Here is a 20,933-nt window from a genome sequence, read left to right as displayed (position 1 = left end):
CTGTCGGGCTCCATCGAGCCCTGTCAGGCTTCGTCGGGCCCTTTCGAGTTTGCTCGGGCCCTGTCGGGCTCCATCGAGCCCTGTCAGGCTTTGTCGGGCCCTTTCGGGTTTGCTCGGGCCTTGTCGGGCTCCGTCAGGCCCTGTCGGGTTTCCTCGGGCCCTGTCGGGCTCCATCGAGCCCTGTCAGGCTTCGTCGGGCCCTTTCGGGTTTGCTCGGGCTCTGTCAGGCTCCGTCGGGCCCTGTCGGGTTTCCTCGGGCCCTGTCGGGCTCCATCAAGCCCTGTCAGGCTTTGTCGAACCCTGTCGGGTTTGCTTGGGCCCTGTCGGGTTTGCTCGGGCCCTGTCGGGCTCTGTCGGGCCCTGTCTGGTTTCGTCGGGCCCTGTCGGGCTCCGTCGGGCCCTGTCGGATTTGCTCGGGCCCTGTCGGGTTTGCTGAAGCCCTGTCAGGCTTCGTCGGACCCTGTCGGGTTTGCTCGGGCCCTGTCGGGCTCCGTCGAACCCTGTCGGGTTTGCTCGGGCCCTGTCAGGCTCCGTCGCGCCCTGTCGGGTTTGCTCGGGCCCTGTCGGGCTCCATCGGACTCTATCAGGCTTTGGCGGGTCCTGTCGGGTTTGCTCAGGCCCTGTCGGGCCTTGTCAGCCCCTGTCGGGTTTGCTCGCGCCCTGTCGGGCTGCGTCGGGCCCTGTCAGGTTCTCTCGGGCCCTGTCAGGTTTGCTCGGGCCCTGTCAGGCTCCGTCAGGCCCTATCGAGTTTGCTCGAGCCCTGTCGGGCTCCGTCAGGCCCTGTCAGGTTTGCTCGGGCCCTGTCGGGCCTTGTCTGGCCCTGTCGGGTTTGCTCGGGACCTGTCGGGTTTGCCCGCGTCCTGTCGGGCTCCGTCGGGCCCTGTCAGATTCGCTCGGGCCCTGTCGGGTTTGCTCGGGCCCTGTCAGGCTCCATCAGGCCCTGTCGGGTTTGCTCGGGCCCTGTCGGACTCCACTGAGCCCTGTCAGGCTCCGTCGGGCTCTTTCGGGTTTGCTCGGGCCCTGCCGGGCTCCGTCAGGCCCTGTCAGGCTTTGTCAGGACGTGTCAGGTTTGCTCAGGCCCTGTCGGGCCTTGTCGGGCCCTGTCGGGTTTGCTCGGGCTCTGTCGGGCTCCAGCGTGCCCTGTCGGGTTTGCCCGGGCCCTGTCAGGCTCCGTCAGGCCCTGTCGGGTTTGCTCGGGCCCTATCGGGCTCAATCAGGCCCTGTCGGGTTTCCTCGGGCCCTGTCGGGCTCCATCGAGCCCTGTCAGGCTCCGTCGGGCCCTTTCGGGTTTGCTCGAGCCCTGTCGGGCTCCGTCGAGCCCTGTCAGGCTTCGTCGGGCCCTTTCGGGTTTGCTCGGGCCCTGTCGGGCTCCGTCAGGCCCTGTCGGGTTTCCTCGGGCCCTGTCGGGCTCCATCGAGCCCTGTCAGGCTTCGTCGGGCCCTTTTGGGTTTGCTCGGGCTCTGTCAGGCTCCGTCGGGCCCTGTCGGGTTTCCTCGGGCCCTGTCGGGCTCCATCAAGCCCTGTCAGGCTTTGTCGAACCCTGTCAGGTTTGCTTGGGCCCTGTCGGGTTTGCTCGGGCCCTGTCGGGCTCCGTCGGGCCCTGTCTGGTTTCCTCGGGCCCTGTCAGGCTCTGTTGGGCCCTGTCGGTTTGCTCGGGCCCTGTCGGGTTTTCTGAAGGCCTGTCAGGCTTCGTCGGACCCTGTCAAGTGTGCTCGGGCCCTGTCGGGCTCCGTCGAGCCCTGTCAGGTTTTCTCGGGCCTTGTCAGGCTCCGTCGGGCCCTGTCGGGTTTGCTCGGGCCCTGTCGGGTTTGTTCAGGCCCTGTCGGGTTCCGTCGGGCCCTGTCGGGTTTCCTCGGGCCCTGTCGGACTCCACTGAGCCCTGTCAGGCTTTGTCGGGCTCTTTCGGTTTTGCTCGGGCCCTGCCGGGCTCCGTCGGGCCCTGTCAGGCTTTGTCAGGACGTGTCAGGTTTGCTCGGGCCCTGTCGGGCCTTGTCGGGCCCTGTCGGGTTTGCTCGGGCTCTGTCGGGCTCCAGCGTGCCCTGTCGGGTTTGCCCGGCCCCTGTCAGGCTCCGTCAGGCCCTGTCGGGTTTGCTCGGGCCCTATCGGGCTCAATCAGGCCCTGTCGGGTTTCCTCGGGCCCTGTCTGGCTCCATCGAGCCCTGTCAGGCTCTGTCGGGCCCTTTCGGGTTTGCTCGGGCCCTGTCGGGCTCCGTCGGGCCCTGTCGGGTTTGATCGGGCCCTGTAGGGCTCCGTCGGGCCCTGTCTGGTTTCCTCGGGCTCTGTTGGGCTTCGTCAAGCCCTGTCAGGTTTGCTCGGGCCATGTCGGGTTTGCTGAAGCCCTGTCAGGCTTCGTCGGACCCTGTCGGGTTTGCTCGAGCCCTGTCGGGCTCCATCGGGCCCTGTCGGGTTTGCTCGGGCCCTATCGGGCTCCGTCGGGCCCTGTCGGGTTTCCTCGGGCCCTGTCGGGCTCCATCGAGCCCTGTCAGGCTTCGTCGGGCCCTTTCGGGTTTGCTCGGGCCCTGTTGCGCTCCGTCAGGCCCTGTCGGGTTTCCTCGGGCCCTGTCGGGCTCCATCGAGCCCTGTCAGGTTTGCTCGGGCCCTGTCGGGTTTGCTCGGGCCCTGTCGGGCTCCATCGGACCCTATCAGGCTTTGGCGGGTCCTGTCGGGTTTGCTCAGGCCCTGTCGGGCATTGTCAGCCCCTGTCAGGTTTGCTCGCGCCCTGTCGGGCTCCGTCGGGCCCTGTCAGATTCGCTCGGGCCCTGTCGGGTTTGCTCGGGCCCTGTCAGGCTCTGTCAGGCCCTGTCGGGTTTGCTCGTGCCCTGTCGGGCTCCGTCGGGCCCTGTCAGGTTTTCTTAGGCCCTGTCGGGATCCGTTGGGCCTTGTCGGGTTTGCTCGGGCCCTGTCGGGCTCCTTCGTGCCCTGTCAGGTTTGCTCGGGCCCTGTCGGGTTTACTCGGGCCCTGTCAGGCTCCGTCAGGCCCTGTCGGGTTTCCTCGGGCCCTGTCGGGCTCCATCGAGCCCTGTCAGGCTTTGTCGAACCCTGTCGGGTTTGCTCGGGCCCTGTCGGGTTTGCTCGGGTCCTGTCGGGCTCTGTCGGGCCCTGTCGGGTTTGCTCGGGCCCTGTCAGACTCCGTCGGGCCCTGTCGGATTCCCTCGGGCCCTCTCGGGTTCCGTCGGGCCCTCTCGGGTTCCGTCGGGCCCTGTCGGGTTTCCTCGGGCCCTGTCGGACTCTATCGAGCCCTGTCAGGCTCCGTCGGGCTCTTTCAAGTTTGCTCAGGCCCTGTGAGGCTCCGTCGGGCCCTGTCAGGCTTTGTCAGGTCCTGTCAGGTTTGCTCGGGCCCTGTCGGGCCTTGTCGGGCCCTGTCGGGTTTGCTTGGGCTCTGTCGGGCTCCAGCGTGCCCTGTCGAGTTTGCCCGGGCCCTGTCAGGCTCCATCAGGCCCTGTCGGGTTTGCTCGGGCCATGTCGGGTTTGCTTAAGCCCTGTCAGGCTTCGTTGGACACTGTCGGGTTTGCTCGAGACCTGTCGGGCTCCATCGGACTCTATCAGGCTTTGGCGGGTCTTGTCGGGTTTGCTCAGGCCCTGTCGGGCCTTGTCAGCTCCTGTCGGGTTTGCTCGCGCCCTGTCGGGCTCCGTCGGGCCCTGTCAGGTTCTCTCGGGCCCTGTCAGGTTTGCTCGGGCCTTGTCAGGCTCCGTCAGGCCCTATCGGGTTTGCTCGAGCCCTGTCGGGCTCCGTCAGGCCCTGTCAGGTTTGCTCGGGCCCTGTCGGGCCTTGTCTGGCCCTGTCGGGTTTGCTCGGGACCTGTCGGGTTTGCCCGCGTCCTGTCGGGCTCCGTCGGGCCCTGTCAGATTCGCTCGGGCCCTGTCGGGTTTGCTCGGGCCCTGTCAGGCTCTGTCAGGCCCTGTCGGGTTTGCTCGTGCCCTGTCGGGCTCCGTCGGGCCCTGTCAGGTTTTCTCAGGCCCTGTCGGGATCCGTTGGGCCTTGTCGGGTTTGCTCGGGCCCTGTCGGGCTCCTTCGTGCCCTGTCAGGTTTGCTCGGGCCCTGTCGGGTTTGCTCGGGCCCTGTCAGGCTCCGTCGGGCCCTGTCGGGTTTCCTCGGGCCCTGTCGGGCTCCATCGAGCCCTGTCAGGCTTTGTCGAACCCTGTCGGGTTTGCTCGGGCCCTGTCGGGTTTGCTCGGGTCCTGTCGGGCTCTGTCGGGCCCTGTCGGGTTTGCTCGGGCCCTGTCAGGCTCCGTCGGGCACTGTCGGATTCCCTCGGGCCCTCTCGGGTTCCGTCGGGCCCTCTCGGGTTCCGTCGGGCCCTGTCGGGTTTCCTCGGGCCCTGTCGGACTCTATCGAGCCCTGTCAGGCTCCGTCGGGCTCTTTCAAGTTTGCTCAGGCCCTGTCAGGCTCCGTCGGGCCCTGTCAGGCTTTGTCAGGTCCTGTCAGGTTTGCTCGGGCCCTGTCGGGCCTTGTCGGGCCCTGTTGGGTTTGCTTGGGCTCTGTCGGGCTCCAGCGTGCCCTGTCGAGTTTGCCCGGGCCCTGTCAGGCTCCATCAGGCCCTGTCGGGTTTGCTCGGGCCCTATCGGGCTCCGTCGGGCCCTTTCGGGTTTGCTCGGGCCCTGTCGGGCTCCGTCGGGCCCTGTCGGATTTGCTCAGGCCCTGTCGGGCTCCTTCGGGCCCTGTCGGGTTTCCTCTGGCCCTGTCAGGCTCTGTTGGGCCCTGTCGGCTTGCTCGGGCCCTGTCGGGTTTTCTGAAGGCCTGTCAGGCTTCGTCGGACCCTCTCAAGTGTGCTCGGGCCCTGTCGGGCTCCGTCGAGCCCTGTCAGGTTTTCTCGGGCCTTGTCAGGCTCCGTCGGGCCCTGTCGGGTTTGCTCGGGCCCTGTCGGACTCCACTGAGCCCTGTCAGGCTTTGTCGGGCTCTTTCGGTTTTGCTCGGGCCCTGCCGGGCTCCGTCGGGCCCTGTCAGGCTTTGTCAGGACGTGTCAGGTTTGCTCGGGCCCTGTCGGGCCTTGTCGGGCCCTGTCGGGTTTGCTCGGGCTCTGTCGGGCTCCAGCGTGCCCTGTCGGGTTTGCCCGGCCCCTGTCAGGCTCCGTCAGGCCCTGTCGGGTTTGCTCGGGCCATGTCGGGTTTGCTTAAGCCCTGTCAGGCTTCGTTGGACACTGTCGGGTTTGCTCGAGACCTGTCAGGCTCCATCGGGCCCTGTCGGGTTTGCTCGGGCCTTATCGGGCTCCGTCGGGCCCTGTCGGGTTTCCTCGGGCCCTGTCGGGCTCCATCGAGCCCTTTCAGGCTTCGTCGGGCCCTTTCGGGTTTGCTCGGGCCCTGTCGGGCTCCATCGAGCCCTGTCAGGCTTTGTCGGGCCCTTTCAGGTTTGCTCGGGCCTTGTCGGGCTCCGTCAGGCCCTGTCGGGTTTCCTCGGGCCCTGTCGGGCTCCATCGAGCCCTGTAAGGCTTCGTCGGGCCCTTTCGGGTTTGCTCGGGCTCTGTCAGGCTCCGTCGGGCCCTGTCGGGTTTCCTCGGGCCCTGTCGGGCTCCATCAAGCCCTGTCAGGCTTTGTCGAACCCTGTCGGGTTTGCTTGGGCCCTGTCGGGTTTGCTCGGGCCCTGTCGGGCTCTGTCGGGCCCTGTCTGGTTTCCTCGGGCCCTGTCGGGCTCCGTCGGGCCCTGTCGGATTTGCTCGGGCCCTGTCGGGTTTGCTGAAGCCCTGTCAGGCTTCGTCGGACCCTGTCGGGTTTGCTCGGGCCCTGTCGGGCTCCGTCGAACCCTGTCGGGTTTGCTTGGGCCCTGTCAGGCTCCGTCGCGCCCTGTCGGGTTTGCTCGGGCCCTGTCGGGCTCCATCGGCCTCTATCAGGCTTTGGCGGGTCCTGTCGGGTTTGCTCAGGCCCTGTCGGGCCTTGTCAGCTCCTGTCGGGTTTGCTCGCGCCCTGTCGGGCTCCGTCGGGCCCTGTCAGGTTCTCTCGGGCCCTGTCAGGTTTGCTCGGGCCTTGTCAGGCTCCGTCAGGCCCTATCGGGTTTGCTCGAGCCCTGTCGGGCTCCGTCAGGCCCTGTCAAGTTTGCTCGGGCCCTGTCGGGCCTTGTCTGGCCCTGTCGGGTTTGCTCGGGACCTGTCGGGTTTGCCCGCGTCCTGTCGGGCTCCGTCGGGCCCTGTCAGATTCGCTCGGGCCCTGTCGGGTTTGCTCGGGCCCTGTCAGGCTCTGTCAGGCCCTGTCGGGTTTGCTCGTGCCCTGTCGGGCTCCGTCGGGCCCTGTCAGGTTTTCTCAGGCCCTGTCGGGATCCGTTGGGCCTTGTCGGGTTTGCTCGGGCCCTGTCGGGCTCCTTCGTGCCCTGTCAGGTTTGCTCGGGCCCTGTCGGGTTTGCTCGGGCCCTGTCAGGCTCCGTCGGGCCCTGTCGGGTTTCCTCGGGCCCTGTCGGGCTCCATCGAGCCCTGTCAGGCTTTGTCGAACCCTGTCGGGTTTGCTCGGGCCCTGTCGGGTTTGCTCGGGTCCTGTCGGGCTCTGTCGGGCCCTGTCGGGTTTGCTCGGGCCCTGTCAGGCTCCGTCGGGCACTGTCGGATTCCCTCGGGCCCTCTCGGGTTCCGTCGGGCCCTCTCGGGTTCCGTAGGGCCCTGTCGGGTTTCCTCGGGCCCTGTCGGACTCTATCGAGCCCTGTCAGGCTCCGTCGGGCTCTTTCAAGTTTGCTCAGGCCCTGTCAGGCTCCGTCGGGCCCTGTCAGGCTTTGTCAGGTCCTGTCAGGTTTGCTCGGGCCCTGTTGGGCCTTGTCGGGCCCTGTCGGGTTTGCTTGGGCTCTGTCGGGCTCCAGCGTGCCCTGTCGAGTTTGCCCGGGCCCTGTCAGGCTCCATCAGGCCCTGTCGGGTTTGCTCGGGCCCTATCGGGCTCCGTCGGGCCCTTTCGGGTTTGCTCGGGCCCTGTCGGGCTCCGTCGGGCCCTGTCGGATTTGCTCAGGCCCTGTCGGGCTCCTTCGGGCCCTGTCGGGTTTCCTCTGGCCCTGTCAGGCTCTGTTGGGCCCTGTCGGCTTGCTCGGGCCCTGTCGGGTTTTCTGAAGGCCTGTCAGGCTTCGTCGGACCCTCTCAAGTGTGCTCGGGCCCTGTCGGGCTCCGTCGAGCCCTGTCAGGTTTTCTCGGGCCTTGTCAGGCTCCGTCGGGCCCTGTCGGGTTTGCTCGGGCCCTGTCGGACTCCACTGAGCCCTGTCAGGCTTTGTCGGGCTCTTTCGGTTTTGCTCGGGCCCTGCCGGGCTCCGTCGGGCCCTGTCAGGCTTTGTCAGGACGTGTCAGGTTTGCTCGGGCCCTGTCGGGCCTTGTCGGGCCCTGTCGGGTTTGCTCGGGCTCTGTCGGGCTCCAGCGTGCCCTGTCGGGTTTGCCCGGCCCCTGTCAGGCTCCGTCAGGCCCTGTCGGGTTTGCTCGGGCCATGTCGGGTTTGCTTAAGCCCTGTCAGGCTTCGTTGGACACTGTCGGGTTTGCTCGAGACCTGTCAGGCTCCATCGGGCCCTGTCGGGTTTGCTCGGGCCTTATCGGGCTCCGTCGGGCCCTGTCGGGTTTCCTCGGGCCCTGTCGGGCTCCATCGAGCCCTTTCAGGCTTCGTCGGGCCCTTTCGGGTTTGCTCGGGCCCTGTCGGGCTCCATCGAGCCCTGTCAGGCTTTGTCGGGCCCTTTCGGGTTTGCTCGGGCCTTGTCGGGCTCCGTCAGGCCCTGTCGGGTTTCCTCGGGCCCTGTCGGGCTGCGTCGGGCCCTGTCAGGTTCTCTCGGGCCCTGTCAGGTTTGCTCGGGCCCTGTCAGGCTCCGTCAGGCCCTATCGGGTTTGCTCGAGCCCTGTCGGGCTCCGTCAGGCCCTGTCAGGTTTGCTCGGGCCCTGTCGGGCCTTGTCTGGCCCTGTCGGGTTTGCTCGGGACCTGTCGGGTTTGCCCGCGTCCTGTCGGGCTCCGTCGGGCCCTGTCAGATTCGCTCGGGCCCTGTCGGGTTTGCTCGGGCCCTGTCAGGCTCCATCAGGCCCTGTCGGGTTTGCTCGGGCCCTGTCGGACTCCACTGAGCCCTGTCAGGCTCCGTCGGGCTCTTTCGGGTTTGCTCGGGCCCTGCCGGGCTCCGTCAGGCCCTGTCAGGCTTTGTCAGGACGTGTCAGGTTTGCTCGGGCCCTGTCGGGCCTTGTCGGGCCCTGTCGGGTTTGCTCGGGCTCTGTCGGGCTCCAGCGTGCCCTGTCGGGTTTGCCCGGGCCCTGTCAGGCTCCGTCAGGCCCTGTCGGGTTTGCTCGGGCCCTATCGGGCTCAATCAGGCCCTGTCGGGTTTCCTCGGGCCCTGTCGGGCTCCATCGAGCCCTGTCAGGCTCCGTCGGGCCCTTTCGGGTTTGCTCGAGCCCTGTCGGGCTCCGTCGGGCCCTGTCGGGTTTGCTCGGGCCCTGTCGGGCTCCGTCGGGCCCTGTCGGGTTTCCTCGGGCTCTGTTGGGCTCCGTCGGGCCCTGTCGGGTTTGCTCGGGCCATGTCGGGTTTGCTGAAGCCCTGTCAGGCTTCGTTGGACACTGTCGGGTTTGCTCGAGCCCTGTCGGGCTCTATCGGGCCCTGTCGGGTTTGCTCGGGCCTTATCGGGCTCCGTCGGGCCCTGTCAGGTTTCCTCGGGCCCTGTCGGGCTCCATCGAGCCCTGTCAGGCTTCGTCGGGCCCTTTCGGGTTTGCTCGGGCCCTGTCGGGCTCCGTCAGGCCCTGTCGGGTTTCCTCGGGCCCTGTCGGGCTCCATCGAGCCCTGTCAGGCTTCGTCGGGCCCTTTCGGGTTTGCTCGGGCTCTGTCAGGCTCCGTCGGGCCCTGTCGGGTTTCCTCGGGCCCTGTCGGGCTCCATCAAGCCCTGTCAGGCTTTGTCGAACCCTGTCAGGTTTGCTTGGGCCCTGTCGGGTTTGCTCGGGCCCTGTCGGGCTCTGTCGGGCCCTGTCTGGTTTCCTCGGGCCCTGTCGGGCTCCGTCGGGCCCTGTCGGATTTGCTCGGGCCCTGTCGGGTTTGCTGAAGCCCTGTCAGGCTTCGTCGGACCCTGTCGGGTTTGCTCGGGCCCTGTCGGGCTCCGTCGAACCCTGTCGAGTTTGCTCGGGCCCTGTCAGGCTCCGTCGCGCCCTGTCGGGTTTCCTCGGGCCCTGTCGGGCTCCATCGAGCCCTGTCAGGTTTGCTCGGGCCCTGTCGGGTTTGCTCGGGCCCTGTCGGGCTCCATCGGACTCTATCAGGCTTTGGCGGGTCTTGTCGGGTTTGCTCAGGCCCTGTCGGGCCTTGTCAGCTCCTGTCGGGTTTGCTCGCGCCCTGTCGGGCTCCGTCGGGCCCTGTCAGGTTCTCTCGGGCCCTGTCAGGTTTGCTCGGGCCCTGTCAGGCTCCGTCAGGCCCTATCGGGTTTGCTTGAGCCCTGTCGGGCTCCGTCAGGCCCTGTCAGGTTTGCTCGGGCCCTGTCGGGCCTTGTCTGGCCCTGTCGGGTTTGCTCGGGATCTGTCGGGTTTGCCCGCGTCCTGTCGGGCTCCGTCGGGCCCTGTCAGATTCGCTCGGGCCCTGTCGGGTTTGCTCGGGCCCTGTCAGGCTCCGTCAGGCCCTGTCGGGTTTGCTCGTGCCCTGTCGGGCTTTGTCGGGCCCTGTCAGGTTTTCTCAGGCCCTGTCGGGATCCGTTGGGCCTTGTCGGGTTTGCTCGGGCCCTGTCGGGCTCCATCGAGCCCTGTCAGGCTTTGTCGGGCCCTTTCGGGTTTGCTCGGGCCTTGTCGGGCTCCGTCAGGCCCTGTCGGGTTTCCTCGGGCCCTGTCGGGCTCCATCGAGCCCTGTAAGGCTTCGTCGGGCCCTTTCGGGTTTGCTCGGGCTCTGTCAGGCTCCGTCGGGCCCTGTCGGGTTTCCTCGGGCCCTGTCGGGCTCCATCAAGCCCTGTCAGGCTTTGTCGAACCCTGTCGGGTTTGCTTGGGCCCTGTCGGGTTTGCTCGGGCCCTGTCGGGCTCTGTCGGGCCCTGTCTGGTTTCCTCGGGCCCTGTCGGGCTCCGTCGGGCCCTGTCGGATTTGCTCGGGCCCTGTCGGGTTTGCTGAAGCCCTGTCAGGCTTCGTCGGACCCTGTCGGGTTTGCTCGGGCCCTGTCGGGCTCCGTCGAACCCTGTCGGGTTTGCTTGGGCCCTGTCAGGCTCCGTCGCGCCCTGTCGGGTTTGCTCGGGCCCTGTCGGGCTCCATCGGACTCTATCAGGCTTTGGCGGGTCCTGTCGGGTTTGCTCAGGCCCTGTCGCGCCTTGTCAGCCCCTGTCGGGTTTGCTCGCGCCCTGTCGGGCTGCGTCGGGCCCTGTCAGGTTCTCTCGGGCCCTGTCAGGTTTGCTCGGGCCCTGTCAGGCTCCGTCAGGCCCTATCGGGTTTGCTCGAGCCCTGTCGGGCTCCGTCAGGCCCTGTCAGGTTTGCTCGGGCCCTGTCGGGCCTTGTCTGGCCCTGTCGGGTTTGCTCGGGACCTGTCGGGTTTGCCCGCGTCCTGTCGGGCTCCGTCGGGCCCTGTCAGATTCGCTCGGGCCCTGTCGGGTTTGCTCGGGCCCTGTCAGGCTCCATCAGGCCCTGTCGGGTTTGCTCGGGCCCTGTCGGACTCCACTGAGCCCTGTCAGGCTCCGTCGGGCTCTTTCGGGTTTGCTCGGGCCCTGCCGGGCTCCGTCAGGCCCTGTCAGGCTTTGTCAGGACGTGTCAGGTTTGCTCGGGCCCTGTCGGGCCTTGTCGGGCCCTGTCGGGTTTGCTCGGGCTCTGTCGGGCTCCAGCGTGCCCTGTCGGGTTTGCCCGGGCCCTGTCAGGCTCCGTCAGGCCCTGTCGGGTTTGCTCGGGCCCTATCGGGCTCAATCAGGCCCTGTCGGGTTTCCTCGGGCCCTGTCGGGCTCCATCGAGCCCTTTCAGGCTTCGTCGGGCCCTTTCGGGTTTGCTCGGGCCCTGTCGGGCTCCATCGAGCCCTGTCAGGCTTTGTCGGGCCCTTTCGGGTTTGCTCGGGCCTTGTCGGGCTCCGTCAGGCCCTGTCGGGTTTCCTCGGGCCCTGTCGGGCTCCATCGAGCCCTGTAAGGCTTCGTCGGGCCCTTTCGGATTCCCTCGGGCCCTCTCGGGTTCCGTCGGGCCCTCTCGGGTTCCGTCGGGCCCTGTCGGGTTTCCTCGGGCCCTGTCGGACTCTATCGAGCCCTGTCAGGCTCCGTCGGGCTCTTTCAAGTTTGCTCAGGCCCTGTGAGGCTCCGTCGGGCCCTGTCAGGCTTTGTCAGGTCCTGTCAGGTTTGCTCGGGCCCTGTCGGGCCTTGTCGGGCCCTGTCGGGTTTGCTTGGGCTCTGTCGGGCTCCAGCGTGCCCTGTCGAGTTTGCCCGGGCCCTGTCAGGCTCCATCAGGCCCTGTCGGGTTTGCTCGGGCCATGTCGGGTTTGCTTAAGCCCTGTCAGGCTTCGTTGGACACTGTCGGGTTTGCTCGAGACCTGTCGGGCTCCATCGGACTCTATCAGGCTTTGGCGGGTCTTGTCGGGTTTGCTCAGGCCCTGTCGGGCCTTGTCAGCTCCTGTCGGGTTTGCTCGCGCCCTGTCGGGCTCCGTCGGGCCCTGTCAGGTTCTCTCGGGCCCTGTCAGGTTTGCTCGGGCCTTGTCAGGCTCCGTCAGGCCCTATCGGGTTTGCTCGAGCCCTGTCGGGCTCCGTCAGGCCCTGTCAGGTTTGCTCGGGCCCTGTCGGGCCTTGTCTGGCCCTGTCGGGTTTGCTCGGGACCTGTCGGGTTTGCCCGCGTCCTGTCGGGCTCCGTCGGGCCCTGTCAGATTCGCTCGGGCCCTGTCGGGTTTGCTCGGGCCCTGTCAGGCTCTGTCAGGCCCTGTCGGGTTTGCTCGTGCCCTGTCGGGCTCCGTCGGGCCCTGTCAGGTTTTCTCAGGCCCTGTCGGGATCCGTTGGGCCTTGTCGGGTTTGCTCGGGCCCTGTCGGGCTCCTTCGTGCCCTGTCAGGTTTGCTCGGGCCCTGTCGGGTTTGCTCGGGCCCTGTCAGGCTCCGTCGGGCCCTGTCGGGTTTCCTCGGGCCCTGTCGGGCTCCATCGAGCCCTGTCAGGCTTTGTCGAACCCTGTCGGGTTTGCTCGGGCCCTGTCGGGTTTGCTCGGGTCCTGTCGGGCTCTGTCGGGCCCTGTCGGGTTTGCTCGGGCCCTGTCAGGCTCCGTCGGGCACTGTCGGATTCCCTCGGGCCCTCTCGGGTTCCGTCGGGCCCTCTCGGGTTCCGTCGGGCCCTGTCGGGTTTCCTCGGGCCCTGTCGGACTCTATCGAGCCCTGTCAGGCTCCGTCGGGCTCTTTCAAGTTTGCTCAGGCCCTGTCAGGCTCCGTCGGGCCCTGTCAGGCTTTGTCAGGTCCTGTCAGGTTTGCTCGGGCCCTGTCGGGCCTTGTCGGGCCCTGTTGGGTTTGCTTGGGCTCTGTCGGGCTCCAGCGTGCCCTGTCGAGTTTGCCCGGGCCCTGTCAGGCTCCATCAGGCCCTGTCGGGTTTGCTCGGGCCCTATCGGGCTCCGTCGGGCCCTTTCGGGTTTGCTCGGGCCCTGTCGGGCTCCGTCGGGCCCTGTCGGATTTGCTCAGGCCCTGTCGGGCTCCTTCGGGCCCTGTCGGGTTTCCTCTGGCCCTGTCAGGCTCTGTTGGGCCCTGTCGGCTTGCTCGGGCCCTGTCGGGTTTTCTGAAGGCCTGTCAGGCTTCGTCGGACCCTCTCAAGTGTGCTCGGGCCCTGTCGGGCTCCGTCGAGCCCTGTCAGGTTTTCTCGGGCCTTGTCAGGCTCCGTCGGGCCCTGTCGGGTTTGCTCGGGCCCTGTCGGACTCCACTGAGCCCTGTCAGGCTTTGTCGGGCTCTTTCGGTTTTGCTCGGGCCCTGCCGGGCTCCGTCGGGCCCTGTCAGGCTTTGTCAGGACGTGTCAGGTTTGCTCGGGCCCTGTCGGGCCTTGTCGGGCCCTGTCGGGTTTGCTCGGGCTCTGTCGGGCTCCAGCGTGCCCTGTCGGGTTTGCCCGGCCCCTGTCAGGCTCCGTCAGGCCCTGTCGGGTTTGCTCGGGCCATGTCGGGTTTGCTTAAGCCCTGTCAGGCTTCGTTGGACACTGTCGGGTTTGCTCGAGACCTGTCAGGCTCCATCGGGCCCTGTCGGGTTTGCTCGGGCCTTATCGGGCTCCGTCGGGCCCTGTCGGGTTTCCTCGGGCCCTGTCGGGCTCCATCGAGCCCTTTCAGGCTTCGTCGGGCCCTTTCGGGTTTGCTCGGGCCCTGTCGGGCTCCATCGAGCCCTGTCAGGCTTTGTCGGGCCCTTTCGGGTTTGCTCGGGCCTTGTCGGGCTCCGTCAGGCCCTGTCGGGTTTCCTCGGGCCCTGTCGGGCTCCATCGAGCCCTGTAAGGCTTCGTCGGGCCCTTTCGGGTTTGCTCGGGCTCTGTCAGGCTCCGTCGGGCCCTGTCGGGTTTCCTCGGGCCCTGTCGGGCTCCATCAAGCCCTGTCAGGCTTTGTCGAACCCTGTCGGGTTTGCTTGGGCCCTGTCGGGTTTGCTCGGGCCCTGTCGGGCTCTGTCGGGCCCTGTCTGGTTTCCTCGGGCCCTGTCGGGCTCCGTCGGGCCCTGTCGGATTTGCTCGGGCCCTGTCGGGTTTGCTGAAGCCCTGTCAGGCTTCGTCGGACCCTGTCGGGTTTGCTCGGGCCCTGTCGGGCTCCGTCGAACCCTGTCGGGTTTGCTTGGGCCCTGTCAGGCTCCGTCGCGCCCTGTCGGGTTTGCTCGGGCCCTGTCGGGCTCCATCGGACTCTATCAGGCTTTGGCGGGTCCTGTCGGGTTTGCTCAGGCCCTGTCGCGCCTTGTCAGCCCCTGTCGGGTTTGCTCGCGCCCTGTCGGGCTGCGTCGGGCCCTGTCAGGTTCTCTCGGGCCCTGTCAGGTTTGCTCGGGCCCTGTCAGGCTCCGTCAGGCCCTATCGGGTTTGCTCGAGCCCTGTCGGGCTCCGTCAGGCCCTGTCAGGTTTGCTCGGGCCCTGTCGGGCCTTGTCTGGCCCTGTCGGGTTTGCTCGGGACCTGTCGGGTTTGCCCGCGTCCTGTCGGGCTCCGTCGGGCCCTGTCAGATTCGCTCGGGCCCTGTCGGGTTTGCTCGGGCCCTGTCAGGCTCCATCAGGCCCTGTCGGGTTTGCTCGGGCCCTGTCGGACTCCACTGAGCCCTGTCAGGCTCCGTCGGGCTCTTTCGGGTTTGCTCGGGCCCTGCCGGGCTCCGTCAGGCCCTGTCAGGCTTTGTCAGGACGTGTCAGGTTTGCTCGGGCCCTGTCGGGCCTTGTCGGGCCCTGTCGGGTTTGCTCGGGCTCTGTCGGGCTCCAGCGTGCCCTGTCGGGTTTGCCCGGGCCCTGTCAGGCTCCGTCAGGCCCTGTCGGGTTTGCTCGGGCCCTATCGGGCTCAATCAGGCCCTGTCGGGTTTCCTCGGGCCCTGTCGGGCTCCATCGAGCCCTGTCAGGCTCCGTCGGGCCCTTTCGGGTTTGCTCGAGCCCTGTCGGGCTCCGTCGGGCCCTGTCGGGTTTGCTCGGGCCCTGTCGGGCTCCGTCGGGCCCTGTCGGGTTTCCTCGGGCTCTGTTGGGCTCCGTCGGGCCCTGTCGGGTTTGCTCGGGCCATGTCGGGTTTGCTGAAGCCCTGTCAGATTTCGTTGGACACTGTCGGGTTTGCTCGAGCCCTGTCGGGCTCTATCGGGCCCTGTCGGGTTTGCTCGGGCCTTATCGGGCTCCGTCGGGCCCTGTCGGGTTTCCTCGGGCCCTGTCGGGCTCCATCGAGCCCTTTCAGGCTTCGTCGGGCCCTTTCGGGTTTGCTCGGGCCCTGTCGGGCTCCATCGAGCCCTGTCAGGCTTTGTCGGGCCCTTTCGGGTTTGCTCGGGCCTTGTCGGGCTCCGTCAGGCCCTGTCGGGTTTCCTCGGGCCCTGTCGGGCTCCATCGAGCCCTGTAAGGCTTCGTCGGGCCCTTTCGGGTTTGCTCGGGCTCTGTCAGGCTCCGTCGGGCCCTGTCGGGTTTCCTCGGGCCCTGTCGGGCTCCATCAAGCCCTGTCAGGCTTTGTCGAACCCTGTCGGGTTTGCTTGGGCCCTGTCGGGTTTGCTCGGGCCCTGTCGGGCTCTGTCGGGCCCTGTCTGGTTTCCTCGGGCCCTGTCGGGCTCCGTCGGGCCCTGTCGGATTTGCTCGGGCCCTGTCGGGTTTGCTGAAGCCCTGTCAGGCTTCGTCGGACCCTGTCGGGTTTGCTCGGGCCCTGTCGGGCTCCGTCGAACCCTGTCGGGTTTGCTTGGGCCCTGTCAGGCTCCGTCGCGCCCTGTCGGGTTTGCTCGGGCCCTGTCGGGCTCCATCGGACTCTATCAGGCTTTGGCGGGTCCTGTCGGGTTTGCTCAGGCCCTGTCGGGCCTTGTCAGCCCCTGTCGGGTTTGCTCGCGCCCTGTCGGGCTGCGTCGGGCCCTGTCAGGTTCTCTCGGGCCCTGTCAGGTTTGCTCGGGCCCTGTCAGGCTCCGTCAGGCCCTATCGGGTTTGCTCGAGCCCTGTCGGGCTCCGTCAGGCCCTGTCAGGTTTGCTCGGGCCCTGTCGGGCCTTGTCTGGCCCTGTCGGGTTTGCTCGGGACCTGTCGGGTTTGCCCGCGTCCTGTCGGGCTCCGTCGGGCCCTGTCAGATTCGCTCGGGCCCTGTCGGGTTTGCTCGGGCCCTGTCAGGCTCCATCAGGCCCTGTCGGGTTTGCTCGGGCCCTGTCGGACTCCACTGAGCCCTGTCAGGCTCCGTCGGGCTCTTTCGGGTTTGCTCGGGCCCTGCCGGGCTCCGTCAGGCCCTGTCAGGCTTTGTCAGGACGTGTCAGGTTTGCTCGGGCCCTGTCGGGCCTTGTCGGGCCCTGTCGGGTTTGCTCGGGCTCTGTCGGGCTCCAGCGTGCCCTGTCGGGTTTGCCCGGGCCCTGTCAGGCTCCGTCAGGCCCTGTCGGGTTTGCTCGGGCCCTATCGGGCTCAATCAGGCCCTGTCGGGTTTCCTCGGGCCCTGTCGGGCTCCATCGAGCCCTGTCAGGCTCCGTCGGGCCCTTTCGGGTTTGCTCGAGCCCTGTCGGGCTCCGTCGGGCCCTGTCGGGTTTGCTCGGGCCCTGTCGGGCTCCGTCGGGCCCTGTCGGGTTTCCTCGGGCTCTGTTGGGCTCCGTCGGGCCCTGTCGGGTTTGCTCGGGCCATGTCGGGTTTGCTGAAGCCCTGTCAGGCTTCGTTGGACACTGTCGGGTTTGCTCGAGCCCTGTCGGGCTCTATCGGGCCCTGTCGGGTTTGCTCGGGCCTTATCGGGCTCCGTCGGGCCCTGTCAGGTTTCCTCGGGCCCTGTCGGGCTCCATCGAGCCCTGTCAGGCTTCGTCGGGCCCTTTCGGGTTTGCTCGGGCCCTGTCGGGCTCCGTCAGGCCCTGTCGGGTTTCCTCGGGCCCTGTCGGGCTCCATCGAGCCCTGTCAGGCTTCGTCGGGCCCTTTCGGGTTTGCTCGGGCTCTGTCAGGCTCCGTCGGGCCCTGTCGGGTTTCCTCGGGCCCTGTCGGGCTCCATCAAGCCCTGTCAGGCTTTGTCGAACCCTGTCAGGTTTGCTTGGGCCCTGTCGGGTTTGCTCGGGCCCTGTCGGGCTCTGTCGGGCCCTGTCTGGTTTCCTCGGGCCCTGTCGGGCTCCGTCGGGCCCTGTCGGATTTGCTCGGGCCCTGTCGGGTTTGCTGAAGCCCTGTCAGGCTTCGTCGGACCCTGTCGGGTTTGCTCGGGCCCTGTCGGGCTCCGTCGAACCCTGTCGAGTTTGCTCGGGCCCTGTCAGGCTCCGTCGCGCCCTGTCGGGTTTCCTCGGGCCCTGTCGGGCTCCATCGAGCCCTGTCAGGTTTGCTCGGGCCCTGTCGGGTTTGCTCGGGCCCTGTCGGGCTCCATCGGACTCTATCAGGCTTTGGCGGGTCTTGTCGGGTTTGCTCAGGCCCTGTCGGGCCTTGTCAGCTCCTGTCGGGTTTGCTCGCGCCCTGTCGGGCTCCGTCGGGCCCTGTCAGGTTCTCTCGGGCCCTGTCAGGTTTGCTCGGGCCCTGTCAGGCTCCGTCAGGCCCTATCGGGTTTGCTTGAGCCCTGTCGGGCTCCGTCAGGCCCTGTCAGGTTTGCTCGGGCCCTGTCGGGCCTTGTCTGGCCCTGTCGGGTTTGCTCGGGATCTGTCGGGTTTGCCCGCGTCCTGTCGGGCTCCGTCGGGCCCTGTCAGATTCGCTCGGGCCCTGTCGGGTTTGCTCGGGCCCTGTCAGGCTCCGTCAGGCCCTGTCGGGTTTGCTCGTGCCCTGTCGGGCTTTGTCGGGCCCTGTCAGGTTTTCTCAGGCCCTGTCGGGATCCGTTGGGCCTTGTCGGGTTTGCTCGGGCCCTGTCGGGCTCCATCGAGCCCTGTCAGGCTTTGTCGGGCCCTTTCGGGTTTGCTCGGGCCTTGTCGGGCTCCGTCAGGCCCTGTCGGGTTTCCTCGGGCCCTGTCGGGCTCCATCGAGCCCTGTAAGGCTTCGTCGGGCCCTTTCGGGTTTGCTCGGGCTCTGTCAGGCTCCGTCGGGCCCTGTCGGGTTTCCTCGGGCCCTGTCGGGCTCCATCAAGCCCTGTCAGGCTTTGTCGAACCCTGTCGGGTTTGCTTGGGCCCTGTCGGGTTTGCTCGGGCCCTGTCGGGCTCTGTCGGGCCCTGTCTGGTTTCCTCGGGCCCTGTCGGGCTCCGTCGGGCCCTGTCGGATTTGCTCGGGCCCTGTCGGGTTTGCTGAAGCCCTGTCAGGCTTCGTCGGACCCTGTCGGGTTTGCTCGGGCCCTGTCGGGCTCCGTCGAACCCTGTCGGGTTTGCTTGGGCCCTGTCAGGCTCCGTCGCGCCCTGTCGGGTTTGCTCGGGCCCTGTCGGGCTCCATCGGACTCTATCAGGCTTTGGCGGGTCCTGTCGGGTTTGCTCAGGCCCTGTCGCGCCTTGTCAGCCCCTGTCGGGTTTGCTCGCGCCCTGTCGGGCTGCGTCGGGCCCTGTCAGGTTCTCTCGGGCCCTGTCAGGTTTGCTCGGGCCCTGTCAGGCTCCGTCAGGCCCTATCGGGTTTGCTCGAGCCCTGTCGGGCTCCGTCAGGCCCTGTCAGGTTTGCTCGGGCCCTGTCGGGCCTTGTCTGGCCCTGTCGGGTTTGCTCGGGACCTGTCGGGTTTGCCCGCGTCCTGTCGGGCTCCGTCGGGCCCTGTCAGATTCGCTCGGGCCCTGTCGGGTTTGCTCGGGCCCTGTCAGGCTCCATCAGGCCCTGTCGGGTTTGCTCGGGCCCTGTCGGACTCCACTGAGCCCTGTCAGGCTCCGTCGGGCTCTTTCGGGTTTGCTCGGGCCCTGCCGGGCTCCGTCAGGCCCTGTCAGGCTTTGTCAGGACGTGTCAGGTTTGCTCGGGCCCTGTCGGGCCTTGTCGGGCCCTGTCGGGTTTGCTCGGGCTCTGTCGGGCTCCAGCGTGCCCTGTCGGGTTTGCCCGGGCCCTGTCAGGCTCCGTCAGGCCCTGTCGGGTTTGCTCGGGCCCTATCGGGCTCAATCAGGCCCTGTCGGGTTTCCTCGGGCCCTGTCGGGCTCCATCGAGCCCTTTCAGGCTTCGTCGGGCCCTTTCGGGTTTGCTCGGGCCCTGTCGGGCTCCATCGAGCCCTGTCAGGCTTTGTCGGGCCCTTTCGGGTTTGCTCGGGCCTTGTCGGGCTCCGTCAGGCCCTGTCGGGTTTCCTCGGGCCCTGTCGGGCTCCATCGAGCCCTGTAAGGCTTCGTCGGGCCCTTTCGGATTCCCTCGGGCCCTCTCGGGTTCCGTCGGGCCCTCTCGGGTTCCGTCGGGCCCTGTCGGGTTTCCTCGGGCCCTGTCGGACTCTATCGAGCCCTGTCAGGCTCCGTCGGGCTCTTTCAAGTTTGCTCAGGCCCTGTGAGGCTCCGTCGGGCCCTGTCAGGCTTTGTCAGGTCCTGTCAGGTTTGCTCGGGCCCTGTCGGGCCTTGTCGGGCCCTGTCGGGTTTGCTTGGGCTCTGTCGGGCTCCAGCGTGCCCTGTCGAGTTTGCCCGGGCCCTGTCAGGCTCCATCAGGCCCTGTCGGGTTTGCTCGGGCCATGTCGGGTTTGCTTAAGCCCTGTCAGGCTTCGTTGGACACTGTCGGGTTTGCTCGAGACCTGTCGGGCTCCATCAGACTCTATCAGGCTTTGGCGGGTCTTGTCGGGTTTGCTCAGGCCCTGTCGGGCCTTGTCAGCTCCTGTCGGGTTTGCTCGCGCCCTGTCGGGCTCCGTCGGGCCCTGTCAGGTTCTCTCGGGCCCTGTCAGGTTTGCTCGGGCCTTGTCAGGCTCCGTCAGGCCCTATCGGGTTTGCTCGAGCCCTGTCGGGCTCCGTCAGGCCCTGTCAGGTTTGCTCGGGCCCTGTCGGGCCTTGTCTGGCCCTGTCGGGTTTGCTCGGGACCTGTCGGGTTTGCCCGCGTCCTGTCGGGCTCCGTCGGGCCCTGTCAGATTCGCTCGGGCCCTGTCGGGTTTGCTCGGGCCCTGTCAGGCTCTGTCAGGCCCTGTCGGGTTTGCTCGTGCCCTGTCGGGCTCCGTCGGGCCCTGTCAGGTTTTCTCAGGCCCTGTCGGGATCCGTTGGGCCTTGTCGGGTTTGCTCGGGCCCTGTCGGGCTCCTTCGTGCCCTGTCAGGTTTGCTCGGGCCCTGTCGGGTTTGCTCGGGCCCTGTCAGGCTCCGTCGGGCCCTGTCGGGTTTCCTCGGGCCCTGTCGGGCTCCATCGAGCCCTGTCAGGCTTTGTCGAACCCTGTCGGGTTTGCTCGGGCCCTGTCGGGTTTGCTCGGGTCCTGTCGGGCTCTGTCGGGCCCTGTCGGGTTTGCTCGGGCCCTGTCAGGCTCCGTCGGGCACTGTCGGATTCCCTCGGGCCCTCTCGGGTTCCGTCGGGCCCTCTCGGGTTCCGTCGGGCCCTGTCGGGTTTCCTCGGGCCCTGTCGGACTCTATCGAGCCCTGTCAGGCTCCGTCGGGCTCTTTCAAGTTTGCTCAGGCCCTGTCAGGCTCCGTCGGGCCCTGTCAGGCTTTGTCAGGTCCTGTCAGGTTTGCTCGGGCCCTGTCGGGCCTTGTCGGGCCCTGTTGGGTTTGCTTGGGCTCTGTCGGGCTCCAGCGTGCCCTGTCGAGTTTGCCCGGGCCCTGTCAGGCTCCATCAGGCCCTGTCGGGTTTGCTCGGGCCCTATCGGGCTCCGTCGGGCCCTTTCGGGTTTGCTCGGGCCCTGTCGGGCTCCGTCGGGCCCTGTCGGATTTGCTCAGGCCCTGTCGGGCTCCTTCGGGCCCTGTCGGGTTTCCTCTGGCCCTGTCAGGCTCTGTTGGGCCCTGTCGGCTTGCTCGGGCCCTGTCGGGTTTTCTGAAGGCCTGTCAGGCTTCGTCGGACCCTCTCAAGTGTGCTCGGGCCCTGTCGGGCTCCGTCGAGCCCTGTCAGGTTTTCTCGGGCCTTGTCAGGCTCCGTCGGGCCCTGTCGGGTTTGCTCGGGCCCTGTCGGACTCCACTGAGCCCTGTCAGGCTTTGTCGGGCTCTTTCGGTTTTGCTCGGGCCCTGCCGGGCTCCGTCGGGCCCTGTCAGGCTTTGTCAGGACGTGTCAGGTTTGCTCGGGCCCTGTCGGGCCTTGTCGGGCCCTGTCGGGTTTGCTCGGGCTCTGTCGGGCTCCAGCGTGCCCTGTCGGGTTTGCCCGGCCCCTGTCAGGCTCCGTCAGGCCCTGTCGGGTTTGCTCGGGCCATGTCGGGTTTGCTTAAGCCCTGTCAGGCTTCGTTGGACACTGTCGGGTTTGCTCGAGACCTGTCAGGCTCCATCGGGCCCTGTCGGGTTTGCTCGGGCCTTATCGGGCTCCGTCGGGCCCTGTCGGGTTTCCTCGGGCCCTGTCGGGCTCCATCGAGCCCTTTCAGGCTTCGTCGGGCCCTTTCGGGTTTGCTCGGGCCCTGTCGGGCTCCATCGAGCCCTGTCAGGCTTTGTCGGGCCCTTTCGGGTTTGCTCGGGCCTTGTCGGGCTCCGTCAGGCCCTGTCGGGTTTCCTCGGGCCCTGTCGGGCTCCATCGAGCCCTGTAAGGCTTCGTCGGG

Source organism: Patagioenas fasciata, chromosome 34 (assembly GCF_037038585.1).
Source record: "Patagioenas fasciata isolate bPatFas1 chromosome 34, bPatFas1.hap1, whole genome shotgun sequence".
Lineage (NCBI taxonomy): Eukaryota > Metazoa > Chordata > Aves > Columbiformes > Columbidae > Patagioenas > Patagioenas fasciata.
The sequence above is the reverse complement of the archived record's forward strand: the minus strand, read 5'-3'. Positions refer to the sequence as shown.